Genomic DNA, 12749 nt, shown 5'->3' with positions numbered 1-12749 from the left:
CGTGTCGCTCAGAAGAAGAATGCAGGGTGTCCGGTGAGGTAGGATCCGCAGGTTCAAGGGGAATGGGCCAGATATCCTCATGGCGGCAGACCTAGAACAGCTGGACACTTCAAGTAACTTACAATAACAGAAGCTAAACGACTCCAAGCCAAACACTGAGCCTTCCACGACGATCCAGTAACAAGATTAACCTGGAAACATGAATGTAGTAATTAAAAACTGGATTATTCCAATATAGCACCCCTGTATTCATAAGTTGCCAATTGTAGAGTAATTCTTTATGATCTTTAATTTTTCTTTCATCTTATTTCCCATTTTTTTTACAACATCTCTATAAGTGCATCAGTTTAATGAAATCTGCACACATGCATGGAAATATTGTAAGGTGAAAACAGAGTTTGTACATTTTTAACAAGCTTGAAAGTCAATATTTGTTACCTTTATTCTTCAACGCAGCCTGAACCCTATTAGGAAAGGTTTCCTGTTATTTCTTTAAGTAGTCTTCAGAAATAGTTCTCTAGGCTTCTTGAGGGAGATTTAAAGCTCTTCTTTGGCTCTTGGCTGCATTTTGTTCTGTTCTCTCTCAAGATGAGAGAGAACACTCCCGCACTGCTTCAATAATGTTGATGTCCGAGATCTGGGGAGGCCAATCCGTGACTAATAGTGTTCGAAGGTGTGTTTTTTTTCCATCCAGACAGCTCTTACCATGTTAGCAGTGCATTTGGGATTATTATTATAGAGAAAATGCTTTCCAGACGGTGTGTATATATAGTGGCTCAAAATTGGATGGTCCAGCAATTTTGAAAAGATCCCCAACACCACTGCTGCTGCCCAAATCATGGCAGAGCCTCTGCTCTGTGTTAGATGGCTGTAAATGCTCCTGATATCTTCCATAGGTACTGACGATGATTTGAGTCAAAAAAAAGTTAAATATAGCAGCCAATTTCCAAAGGAAAAACCTTGAAAAAGGCTCAGAAAACCTGATAAACCTTTTCTTCAAATCCACCTAAGAAAATTTTAAGAAAGTCTGTCTCCTTGGAAGTAGAATGTAAATAAAAAAGAAGAACCTTTAGATTTTTGCACAGTACTATTAAAAATGTTTAGATGTATTATTTTATTTGTCCCTAACTTTCCCATACCAGTTGATGCCTGTCTCATATTGTGTTTTTACAGAGCAGAAATTAGTAGATTAACTTTTTGTAATTCCAAATAAACTATTCTTATATTTTTTTCAATCAAGATAAAAAATATTCCAATAACTGAGGTGCTGGCACTTCCCTGTCTTCAATGCTCCACTCTCGAATAAAGGTGAAAAAAATACCCATAGGAATTAGGAAACATTTGACTGCGACAGTATAACACAAAGATAGTTAAACAAATCAGTTCACCTGCTTTGGTGCAAATAAAGCTGACAAAAGGTGCACCCAAGAAGCAACAACATGATCCCCCCCCCCCAAAAGGGAAAGATTTTGTGGGTGATGGCCTTATTCTTATCCCTTCTGACTATTGTTTTGTTGCTACTATCTTTGTCACTACTCATAAAGACACCCGCAGCCCAATCAGGCTGCACAGGTAGTCCAGCTTCTGGATACAGCATCTATACCATTGCAAGACAGTTTGCTGTGTCGCTGTAATAACTTCAGAAATATGCTTTGTGTGAAACAAAGGAACTGAGAACCAGTTCCTTAGATAATTAGGAAGGGGAAAGAAAAGCATATAGGAGTATTTCAAATAAGGTAGACTGCTGTTCATTTGATTTTTAACCTTTGACCAGATTAATGAGCCTGGCATAATAAGGCCTGATTTATACTTCTATGGGAAATCTACATCGTAACTGGAGACATACGCTGTAACCTTCCACGTAACCTGACATGCACTTCTAAATACACAAATTCAGCAGGGGCTGATTACATTATTGAGATCATATGTGATAAAAGGTCAAAACAGATAGAACTTAAATGGATATTAAGCACTCCCTGCCTTTGCATTACAAGCTCTTTAAAGTAGAAGTAGGCAGTCCCAACATCAGCTACTTCTGAGAGATTTAAAAAGGTCAAAACACACTTGCAGAATCACATTTTGGCATGTCAAAATAATATCTAGCAAAAACAGTGAAGGTGCATGTTGGGCAAGAACACAGCAGTCTTACTAAACGTTAAGAAAAATCCAAAACAGCCTGTGCTTTATTCACAGTAAGTGATCAAACTGTTGCAAATGTAACTTGAACAGCATCATCCACGAGTTTAATGCACATGAAGACAAACCTTCAGCGCTTACGGTAAACATTTAAGGCTTCGAAACTTCATCGTGTGCAGTGCAAATACAGATCTTTTACTGCCCCCTCCTGGCAGATGTGAATACATGCAGTGTCAGACCAAGGCTCATATAAACTCACTTCATGTATGCTGAGCAAACTCGACAGGGAGGTAGAAGTTAAAGAGAGGATGACCCTTGCAGCACTGGCATACAAGTCCAGTAGCAGCATATGATGGGCCACTTTTGGATTCGGTGTCTCGAAACAAGTTCAACAACTCTGAAATTTGCCTGACTTTGTCTCCGGATTACAATACTATCAGCTCTAACAAGCCGTAACTGTGCTTTTTAACTTTTTGGGAGGGGAAAAAAAATCAAAGCTTTATTTCGCAAAACAAAGGGACAACACTGCTTCAAAACTCCTAGGAATTCACCTGAAACTGCACTGCTTAATGTGCGATGTTTACTGTAATGTTTATGTCGTGCTTATTCAGCTGGCTGTTGAACAATTTCCCTGCAAGCATTACAGCAGCAGCTCTCCTTCCACACTAAAGGCAACTCAGTTCAGTTAGGAAGATATTCTCTGCACAGCTGATTACATTCAATGAAAACCTGCCTCCATTTGGAATAACAATAATAAAAAAAGAAAAAATGTAAACGCTGTGTCCTCTACAACAGACAACTATGTTTGGGAATACCGGGATGCCAAATTGGAATAATCCAGTTCTTTCCAACTACATTCATGTCTCCGGGTTATTCTCGTTACTGCGCGCAAGCTCTGTCGTGGAGGACTCGATCTTTTGCTCTGAGTCATTTTGCGTCTCGGACTGTAACCCCGAGGTGTCCAGCTGTTCTGGCCCTGATGTCTCTTCGAGTAAAGCCTCCATCCCCGCCGCGGTGGTCCTATTGCTGCGGCTGTAACCCAGCCTCTTCAGGGTCCGCCGGGCAGTCCTCAGTGAGATGGGCTTCTCCACCCCGCTGCTGTTGTACATGGCATGGATCTCCTCGACCGTAGCCTCCCTGTTAGCCTCCAACATGCTTGCCAGCCTCTTCTCTCCGTTCTCGTCGACAAGCCGCTTCCTCCCGCTCGCTCCTCGGTCGCTGGAGGTTTTCTGTTTATGACACCATTCCCTGTGAACTCGGGACACCGCGGTCCTTGAACAGCCCAGCAGGTTCGCTGTCTGCGACAGGCTGCACCCGGCGTTTCGGGCTCCTACTATCATACCCCGCTCAAACTCACTGAAATCCCGCGACTTGCCCATCAATCACCCCTCCTTCACACTAACACAGGTGTATGGGGAAGAGCAGCGGATATCCGCTAGTAATCATTCTTCTTCTATGGTTCTTGGTACGTCACGTTCAACACAGGTCGCCCTCAGGTGGATCCAGGGGCGGATCTAGAGAACTTTTCTCAGGGTGGCATGGAAATTAAACGGGGTGGCAAAATGAAAACCTTTTTCTCTCTCTTACACATATGCAGGTGTTGCATTCTGTAATAATCATTATATATGGTTAAAATATATAAAAAGCAGTAAGTATAAGCATTTCATATTAACATAGTCTGTAACTTTCTTATTTTATTTGGCCAACATAATTAAACATTTCAGTTTCATAAAACATTTTAATTTTGATTTTATGTAGTGTAAAGGAATGTAATAAATAAGCATGTAGCCCCATAAGTATAAAATTTAGATAGCTACACAAATGGGGTGTTTCATTTACAGACATTATATTTATTTATGTTGATTTTTAGTTGAGAAGCCATAAAAGGCTGAGGTATACAAATTTACTACTCCTATAAACTATGCAAGAAAACTTTCCATTGCCAAGGGCAATGTTTTGTTGTACAGGGTTAAATAAATAACAATTAGAAATCAAATTACATGTGAACAATGTAACCAAGAATTTGAAAGAAAGATATGCTTTTGTATTTTAATAGGCAAACCTTTCGCTGCCTGGTTTCACCAATAGAAAAACAAAGCAAGAGAAGTTCCAGATATTTCAAAAATAATCGTGATCATACCTTTAAATGTCTATATATTGATCCAACCGTGCTGGCGACTATCCCAACTCCCATAACACAGGAGGACTGCTCTGCCTGGGCGGGTGCTTTTTAAAATTGTGGTACATTCTGTAAACAGGTGAGCAGGCTTAAAAAGAAGAAGCTAAATTTCAGCACTATCTCTGTTTTTCCACACTCATTGAATTAAATTGACATTAAAATAAAGATAAAAGGGGATCCATTGTAGGCCCCCTCCCATGTATTTGATATTAGATCTAAAAATACTACAATTCCATTCATTTTAACTCCTGTGTAATATTGCCAAAATCATATCACCAAAACAGGTTTAGCTGGGAATTTTAGTGCTGACTGATGAGACAAGTTTTAAATAATCCACTGAAAATCTGACTGGGTAAAAATAACTCCCAGGAAGCACAGAGCAAGGGGACATACAGCACAGAAAACTAACAGTAACTCCTGTTAAAACGGAGCAGCTGAGTACACAGCAGTGACGGAGGAAGTGACAACGAACAGAGGGTGGAGGATGATAAATACTCAACAAGGTATGGGGGGAGTGGAAACAGACTTAAAAGGGGAAAACAGAGAGAGGAAGAAAAACTAAATATAGAAAACACGAGAAAAAAGGACTCAACATGGAAGATAGACAAAAAGTTGGCAAGTCATGGGAACACACATGATAAGCACAGTAGAAAAATAAGTAAACAGTAAACTGTGGTTTTCATCGTTGCCTCTTTTCCTGAAACGAGGAAAAGAGGCAAAACTTAAAACTTAATTTGCAAAAACATAAAAAATGTACAACTCCCCAGATTAAAGAGAAATATATATTTATTAACAATATATTTATTAATAATATACTTAACAGAAACTGGGAGCACAGAGGGTGCATATTTTATCACAGAGAGGTCTTTAGAAGAGACTAAACATGATTTATTGATGAACAGAATTCAATAATGCTATTTGGCAAGTAGACTCAATGTCCCCACATGCCAAATTGTATTAGTCAGAAGATACTTGAAAAGAACGAAACCTACTTAAAACACAGAAGCAAAGAAACCATAATTTTGAGAACTCCATTCTTAGCCCTCAGTGCCAGACAGGGAGGGGACAACTCTACCGCTATTTAAGCTGGGTTGCTAGTTAGCTAACATCAGTACCGTTAGCTAAAATGGTCGTTCACACTGGTTTTTGCTGCTGTCCCCATTGGGGAATGATGAGTCCCAGTCTGTGTTGATTTCCTTATTAATCATAGTGCTAATGTACTAAACAAAACTTTGAAAGAAACTTATCATGCTCTCTGTGCTCTGTGATTGTGAATCCACCATGGTGGACATGATGAAGACCGCTTGGTCTTCTGATTTCTCATTGGCTGACCTCCACTTCCCTTCCACTTTTACAGAAATCTCCAGTTTTTTCCCCCGCTTAACTGTAACCCCCCTCCCCCCTCCAGAAATTACCATAGTAGAAAGTGAAAAAGAGAAACTTGTCCTATTTTCACAACGTTACAGAGGTTTTATTAGAAACACGGCTAAGCGGTTTGCAATTTGGAATAATTTGTGGAAGCTTAAAAGTCTTCAGCATTGAATTGCACAAATGAGACATTCTTGTCAGAGGTAATTTTGGGAAAAAAATTAATTAATAAACAGCAGCTGACAACACTGCACACAATGGTAGACTGGTGCTTAATAAGCAAGCGAATAAGGCAGACATCTTTTTGTGGAATCTTTTTACCTGCTCTTTGATCGTTTGCTGTTGTAGCTGTTTGTTGGTTGATGAATTTTTTTTGTGAGCTTTTTAGTTGGGATTCATGTCATGACACGTCTGCATTTAAATAACAGATCTGGTGGTACATCCCATTAAATCAGATGTTCTCCCTCTCGGCCCCGACACAAAGATCATTAGGGTTCAACGGGTTAATTGTTTATTGCTTAGTTACTTTGTGTAGTATGAATGACAATAAGGGAGGTTTTTATCAGTAGGAACACCTGTAAAAATCAGCTAAAAATCCAACATTTCTGCTTGTGCTTCATTGTGGTGACAACTTAAGACAAACAACTTAGGAATTATAAATGGCTTCAAGCATACATTCAGGCCTGTGAGACTTATTTAGACATTGAGACAATAAGCCATGAGCCTCTGTGCTACATGCACACATTTCTGCATCTCTGCCATTCAAAGACAGTTTGTATATAGTTTATTTTATGTAATATTCAATACTGAACCGTAAATGCAGTCTTTTTCAGTATTTTTATGCATTTGCTAGTACTAGGAAGGACACATGAGGTTTATAGCCCAGACAAGTTTGAAACCGTTTGTCCTCCACAATGGAAAACGCCTAAAAATAAAAACGGTTCTCAAATGTTGCTCATTTTGTATTTCTTTGCTTTATCACGCTTGCGTTTAAATCCGGCTCCCCAGTCCCTCTGAGTACCCAACCTGTACAACGGGGTGCCCGATCCCAGTCCTCGAGAGCTACTGTCCTGCAGCTTTTAGATGCATTCCTACTCCAACACAGCTGAATCAAATGGTTTGATTACCTCTTTAGCATGCCATGAAGTTTGTCAATGGCCTGGTAACAAGTCTTTCATTTGATTCAGAGGTTTTTTCGTTGCAATTCTTCAAATTTCCCCTGGGGGCAGCAATGCAACTGTAATGCATCTAGTTTGCCGGATATACGACAAAAGAAGAAGGATGTTTTGGTTTTTGGCATCGGAAATATCCATGGTTTCACATATTTACCCCTGGGTAGTGTGAAGAAGAGGGGATTCATGGGCAAGTCGCGCGATTTAAGTGAGTTTCAGCGGGGTATGATAGTGGGAGCCCGAAACGCCGGGCGTAGCATCTCACAGACAGCGAACCTGCTGGGCTGTTCAAGGACCGCGGTGTCCCGCGTTCACAGGGAATGGAGTCAGAAGCAGAAAACCTCCAGCGACCGCGGAGGTAGCGGGAGGAAGCGGCTCGTCGACGAGAACGGAGAGAAGAGACTGGAAAGGATCGTGGAGGCTAACAACCAGGCTACTATTGAGGAGATCCATGCCTTGTACAACAGCAGTGGGGTGGAGAAACCCATCTCACTGAGGACTGCCCAGCGGACCCTGAAGAGGCTGGGTTACAGCCGCAAGACGCAGGGAGAGGACGTCCTCATCGCGGCAGGGCTGGAAGCTTTAGCCGAGTACACATCCGGCCAAGAACACACGGACACCTCGACGGACATAAAATGTGAGGTGCAACAGGAGCCAAAGATCGAGTCCTCCACGACGGAGCTTGCGCGCAGTAACGAGAATGACTTGGAGACATGAATGTAGTAGTAAAGAACTGGATTAAACCATTCTGATGTCGCGATATTTCCAGAGTTGCCCACTGTAGAGCTGTTCTTTAAAAGCCCCCTCCCCCAGTTTATTCCGATGTCTTACAAAATATCCACCTTTGTTTTTCGCGCCAGATCAGGAGTTTTATTTCATTGTAATCATGTGCCAACAACATCTTCCTCAGCCAATTTAGTCACTTTCAAACAGATATAGACAGATATTCTGTCTATACGGAACAGAAACGTGGATGTTATAATAAAAATTTTAAAATTCAAAACGCCAAAATAACCAATATATTAAAGATAGATGTTTTATTTTCGTCATGGTGAAATTTGACCTGGACTGTAGAAAACTAGACCCATAAACACAGCACCAGCAGGTACAGACACATTTATTAACAGCAGGCATCGCTCAGGGTGCCGTGTAGCCTCAGCTCATTTTAGGCTAACCTTTAAAAGTCTCCACAGACAAACAAAGGAGTTTTGATTCATGCTGTTAAAGTCTAAACTACCTGGCTGTCGGTAACAACTCATACTTGAGAGTACAGGATGAGGGAAGGATCACAAATGACTCACTCTGCTTGTTTAAGTACCCACTGGTCAACAAACAATTTGAAGACTATAACAATCGCTCTAATCAATCATTGTTATTGCAGTCTCAACCAAGCACGTTAACTCTCCTGAACCATGGACATTTTCACATTTGAAATAAGGCGATCGCTGTCAGGGTTTGCACTGTCATTACTAGAGCAAACACCATTTCAATCAACTGTAAAAATGAATATAAGCAGTGGCTAATGGGAAAAGTCTCTGTAAATGCCAAATATGATTTAAAGTGGTGCTATTTATTTAAAGCCTTCAAAGGACTAACAAATCAGAAGGAGCCGTGTGCTTTATTGCATTTCAACTTAGTTAACTTAGATTAAACTTGGACTGAGGTTATCCACAACCCAGTTCGTTCACTGCAGCTGTAACGTGAGCACCCTGAGGTAGCATATCAGGGAAGTTTGCTATAATAAAAATATTTTAAGTGGTCTTTCTTGTTTGTTTGTTTTTCATTCATAACAATTTACAGAACTCAACCACAGCACCTCTTCAATCCGTCCTTACACACAGCTGATCGAGCTAACTGTGATTACTGTCCCTGGAACTGAAAACAAAAGTTAATCAACCTGGAGTTTAACATTAAACACTTTTTTCCCCCAACCTGCCATCTGGAGTCATCCACTCTTAGGGTTGTATTTTGGCGTATGTTTGCATGTTTGTCTGTGAACAGTTTCGTCACCGTTATGCAAGATGCTGTCACAAATCTGTTTGTGTTACAGCTGCAGTTCCCATCAGGGTGATTACACACAAGTGTGTACAGTTACATCTTTATCTAAATGTATTTATTTATATAAAAATGAATTCAAACAGGAGGTGTAGGAGGTGGTTAGTTTGTGATATTATTCATTACTTTGACCTAAATTTACAGCTCTTGTATTGAAGTTTGCATATGACTGTGTTGCATTAGAGATTTATAGCCAATCCCCTGTGTTGTTTATCTTTTTGGAATAAAATTCTCAAGGAAATGCATCACTTTCTTTTGTATGTTGATTAGAGTGAAGATTTAAGATTAGGTGGGTCCCATGGGATCTTCTGTTTTCTAAGTTAGACCACAGCACTCTTAACTTTAGGAATGGTTGCTTTAAATCATCACTGTAGTCTTTTCTTTCCTGAAGTTTCTATAATTGCACAGCTGAAAAAAAGGAAAATGATTTTCTGTGTATTTTGTACATAAGAAAAACACGACTGTCAGCGTGGGATTCCTGAGCTTGCAGAGGACAGACAGTGTTTACTTAAACATTTTGCTTTGTCCAAAAGGAAGAAAAAAGCATATTTGCATACTGAAAGTTTTTTTGGGTATAAAGGGGCCACTCGAGGTATCAGTGCAATAAATGTGGTGTAAAACTGGACATTTCCCAGATGCCTCTTCATCTCATTTATGATTACATGTAGTTTTTTTTTCCACAGTCCAGGAGTCACTTGTTAATATTGTGATATAAATTGACCTAGTTGACAAAGATATGCAACAAGTGCAAAACTAGTCTGTGGCGCACTCTAGTGGTTAGTCAGCTCAAATCTGTGCCAGCATGCTGTCTGTAAACAACTGTTTTTTTTTCTTTCTACAGACTATTTGGTTACGTATTTAATGCACAAAATACATTATATAATGGCTAAAGTCTAATTAGCCATTACTCTGTAAAATATGGATAATTCCTGTGATGGGACCTGGATGAGCAGTTTATTACAAAGCAAACTGGATCTGTTGGGATCCCACTCTCTTCCTCAGGTCACTTGACTGAAAGTTCCCTTTGGGGTGTAGATAGCTATGTGAATTTTGTGGATTCGCACAAAGTCGTTTGATCCATATATTGGACAATAAATGTTGAAAGCACGTAGAGGCTTCCTTAAATCTACACATAGGAAACATAGAAATTCTTCTCAGACTGCAGTCTCTTTAGTTTGTGTCACCATTTCCTTAGCCACCACCTTGCATGTAATTGTATAGCAGTATTAAGGTTGTAATAACCAGAATACACAGGTCTGTATTTTTCAGGGTAAAATGAGTGAATTGTTTTTACAGGCATGTGATAGACTTATGGACCTGGTGCTGCTGAATTCTAAATTATTTGGAGCAGATTAACCAGAGAGACAGAGGATATATCTAAGAGGAAAAAGCTAAATTATAAACAGTGCGGGTTCTAGCATTGATCCCTGTTGGACTCCATCTGTAAAGGGCTGATATTTAGTGGGGAGTCTAGCCTTGAACAAATTGCTTTCTGTCAGCCATGTATGATGTAAATCGTTTTAGTGCTGTGTCCTTGATTCCAGTGCTGGCCAGTCGTAATAACAGAAGATGACAGATGGAATCGAAAGCAGAACTGAGGTCAAGGATATGCATGTGATGCAAGGACGAGGTCCCTGGTGACTTTCACAAAAGCTATTTTCCTGCTGTGTCTGAATGGCTCTTATAGTTATTATTAATTAAGTAAGCCTGGACCTGTGATGCTGCAAGGCATGCTCCAGAATCTCAGAGATAAATGGAAAGCTGGAAATGGGACAGTAGTTATGACCTGTGACAGTATAGGAGGGCAGGCTGTAAACAGGGAATTAGACCCAGTAAGCATGTGAAAGTTTTCAGGGTGTTTTACGTGGCTTCATTTAGGAGAAACTGGAAGGGAAAATAAAAGTATGGATGACGATTTTATTTATTACTTTTACCCATTCACACACTGACTGAATGTAGTGTAAAGCACTTTGGGGTCCATAGGGACTAAGTAAAGCCAGGGCTGGACTGGCCATCGGGCATACCGGGCATTTGCCCAGTGGGCCGCTCTTGATTTTTAGTTTTTATGGGCCGATGGGGTTTTATTTCTTTTCTCTTTTTTTACGGTATAAATGAATGGTGGTGGATTGGCCAGTTGGTCATGATCAACTCTGGGCTGGACCGCGGAGGAGGTCGAACTAAAGTTGAGGTAAAAGGGAATGCGATTTGTCCCGTACTACTTCAGCTAGAAAGTTTCTAATTCAATCATGAAACTGATCAATGATCAGCTGATCGGTTTTTCTCTCTGCGCCAGAAAGAGGAAACCAGCGGAGGTTGCATTAAACAACAGCAGCACGTTTAAGCTTGATCAGCTGCTGTTAGAATTTATTTAATATTAATTTCTAGTATCAGCTGATGTTTGCTGGAGCCACAGCTGTAAAAGCTGCTGGTCATGATATCAGTTTGGATATGTGGTGAGAGGGAAACATGAAGATGAAACCAGGAGATGTTATTACTGAATCATCAGAGCTGAACAGGTGATGGAGAAACAGGTTTACCTTTTAGGTGACATGAATGAGTTGAAGGGAAGTTATGAACTGTTTCTGAGAGACAACTTACACCAGGATCCTTTTTTACATAGCTGACAGCTGGTAACTGTGCAGGGGTGGGTCTAGCAAAGTTTTGCCAAGGGGCCAGGTAGGGCATTAACAGGGAAAGGGGGGCACAGAGAAATACTTTTCTTTCTTATTCTCATACAAAATGTCTCACTTTTAAGAAATAATTATCTGAATCTTACAACCAAAGTTTTCATCTGATGTAAAATGTTTAGAAATCCATTATTGTATTCAGTAAATATTTAGTAATATATACCCGAGTAAGTTATAGTATTCTTTCCTTTGGGAAGGTATCTGTGCAGTTTGCAATTCTGTTGAAGAAAGATGTTGAATCTATTTAATTACTGGAGAAAAATGATAGGTTTCTGTGCATTTTTTTTTTAAAATAAGTGCATTAAATTAAAATCGGTTTTGTCAATTAAGCATCTTGAGGTAGAGGATGGGGGAGTGGTTCCCTATGTTTTTTTTTTCTTTTTTTGCTGGGAGTTGGCAACCCTATTAGTGAGGTATATGTAATTATAAATTAGGTTGTTTTATATTTTTGCTAAGTACTCTTTAGAATACCAGAATAGGGAGGATGGTGTAGGTTTAAGTTTATTATAAAGGCTTTATGGCTTTTCCTATAATACCATGGTGGGCTGGTCATTAGTCAAAATGCCCAGGCTGATTTTTTGTCCCAGTCCAGCCCTGAGTAAAGCGCTATACAAATATTTACCATTTACTATCTGTTTTTACCTATCCACGTGTAGTTTGTTCTCAAAACAACTACAAAAATACAGAGTTGCAACTGAAATAACACATAACTTTTAAAGATAACTCTTACACAGCAAAAGTTGCTGGGTGATGCATAAAGACATAGAATGATGACGATTTGCAGAATCCTCTAGGTCACAGCTAGTATAAACCACCTTTCTGATGAAGATGATAATGTTGAATGGGCGGGATGATTTGTCACAAAATCATCTTGTGAATTAGTGGATTCATTTGTGATCACTGTCTCTCATTAATTCAGGACGAGTCTGATGAGCTTTTTAAAGTTCTGCTGATTTTAGTTTACAAGTGTGTGTGTGTATGAACACATGAGTTAGTTTTAGTGGTTGGCCTGGTGGTAGTATTGCTGCACAGCTGATTTTCCGGGGGACTTTATGCATATTTTAAGAGCAAAAATCGAAAAATCACCAATGCAACTCAGGAGGGCGACAATAAGCCTTCATTCCAGCCTAATGTACCGAAAACCACCGAAGT

This window comes from Neolamprologus brichardi, chromosome 22 (genome assembly GCF_056152115.1).
Source record: "Neolamprologus brichardi isolate AB-2024 chromosome 22, ASM5615211v1, whole genome shotgun sequence".
NCBI classification, from domain to species: Eukaryota; Metazoa; Chordata; class Actinopteri; order Cichliformes; family Cichlidae; genus Neolamprologus; species Neolamprologus brichardi.
The sequence above is the reverse complement of the archived record's forward strand: the minus strand, read 5'-3'. Positions refer to the sequence as shown.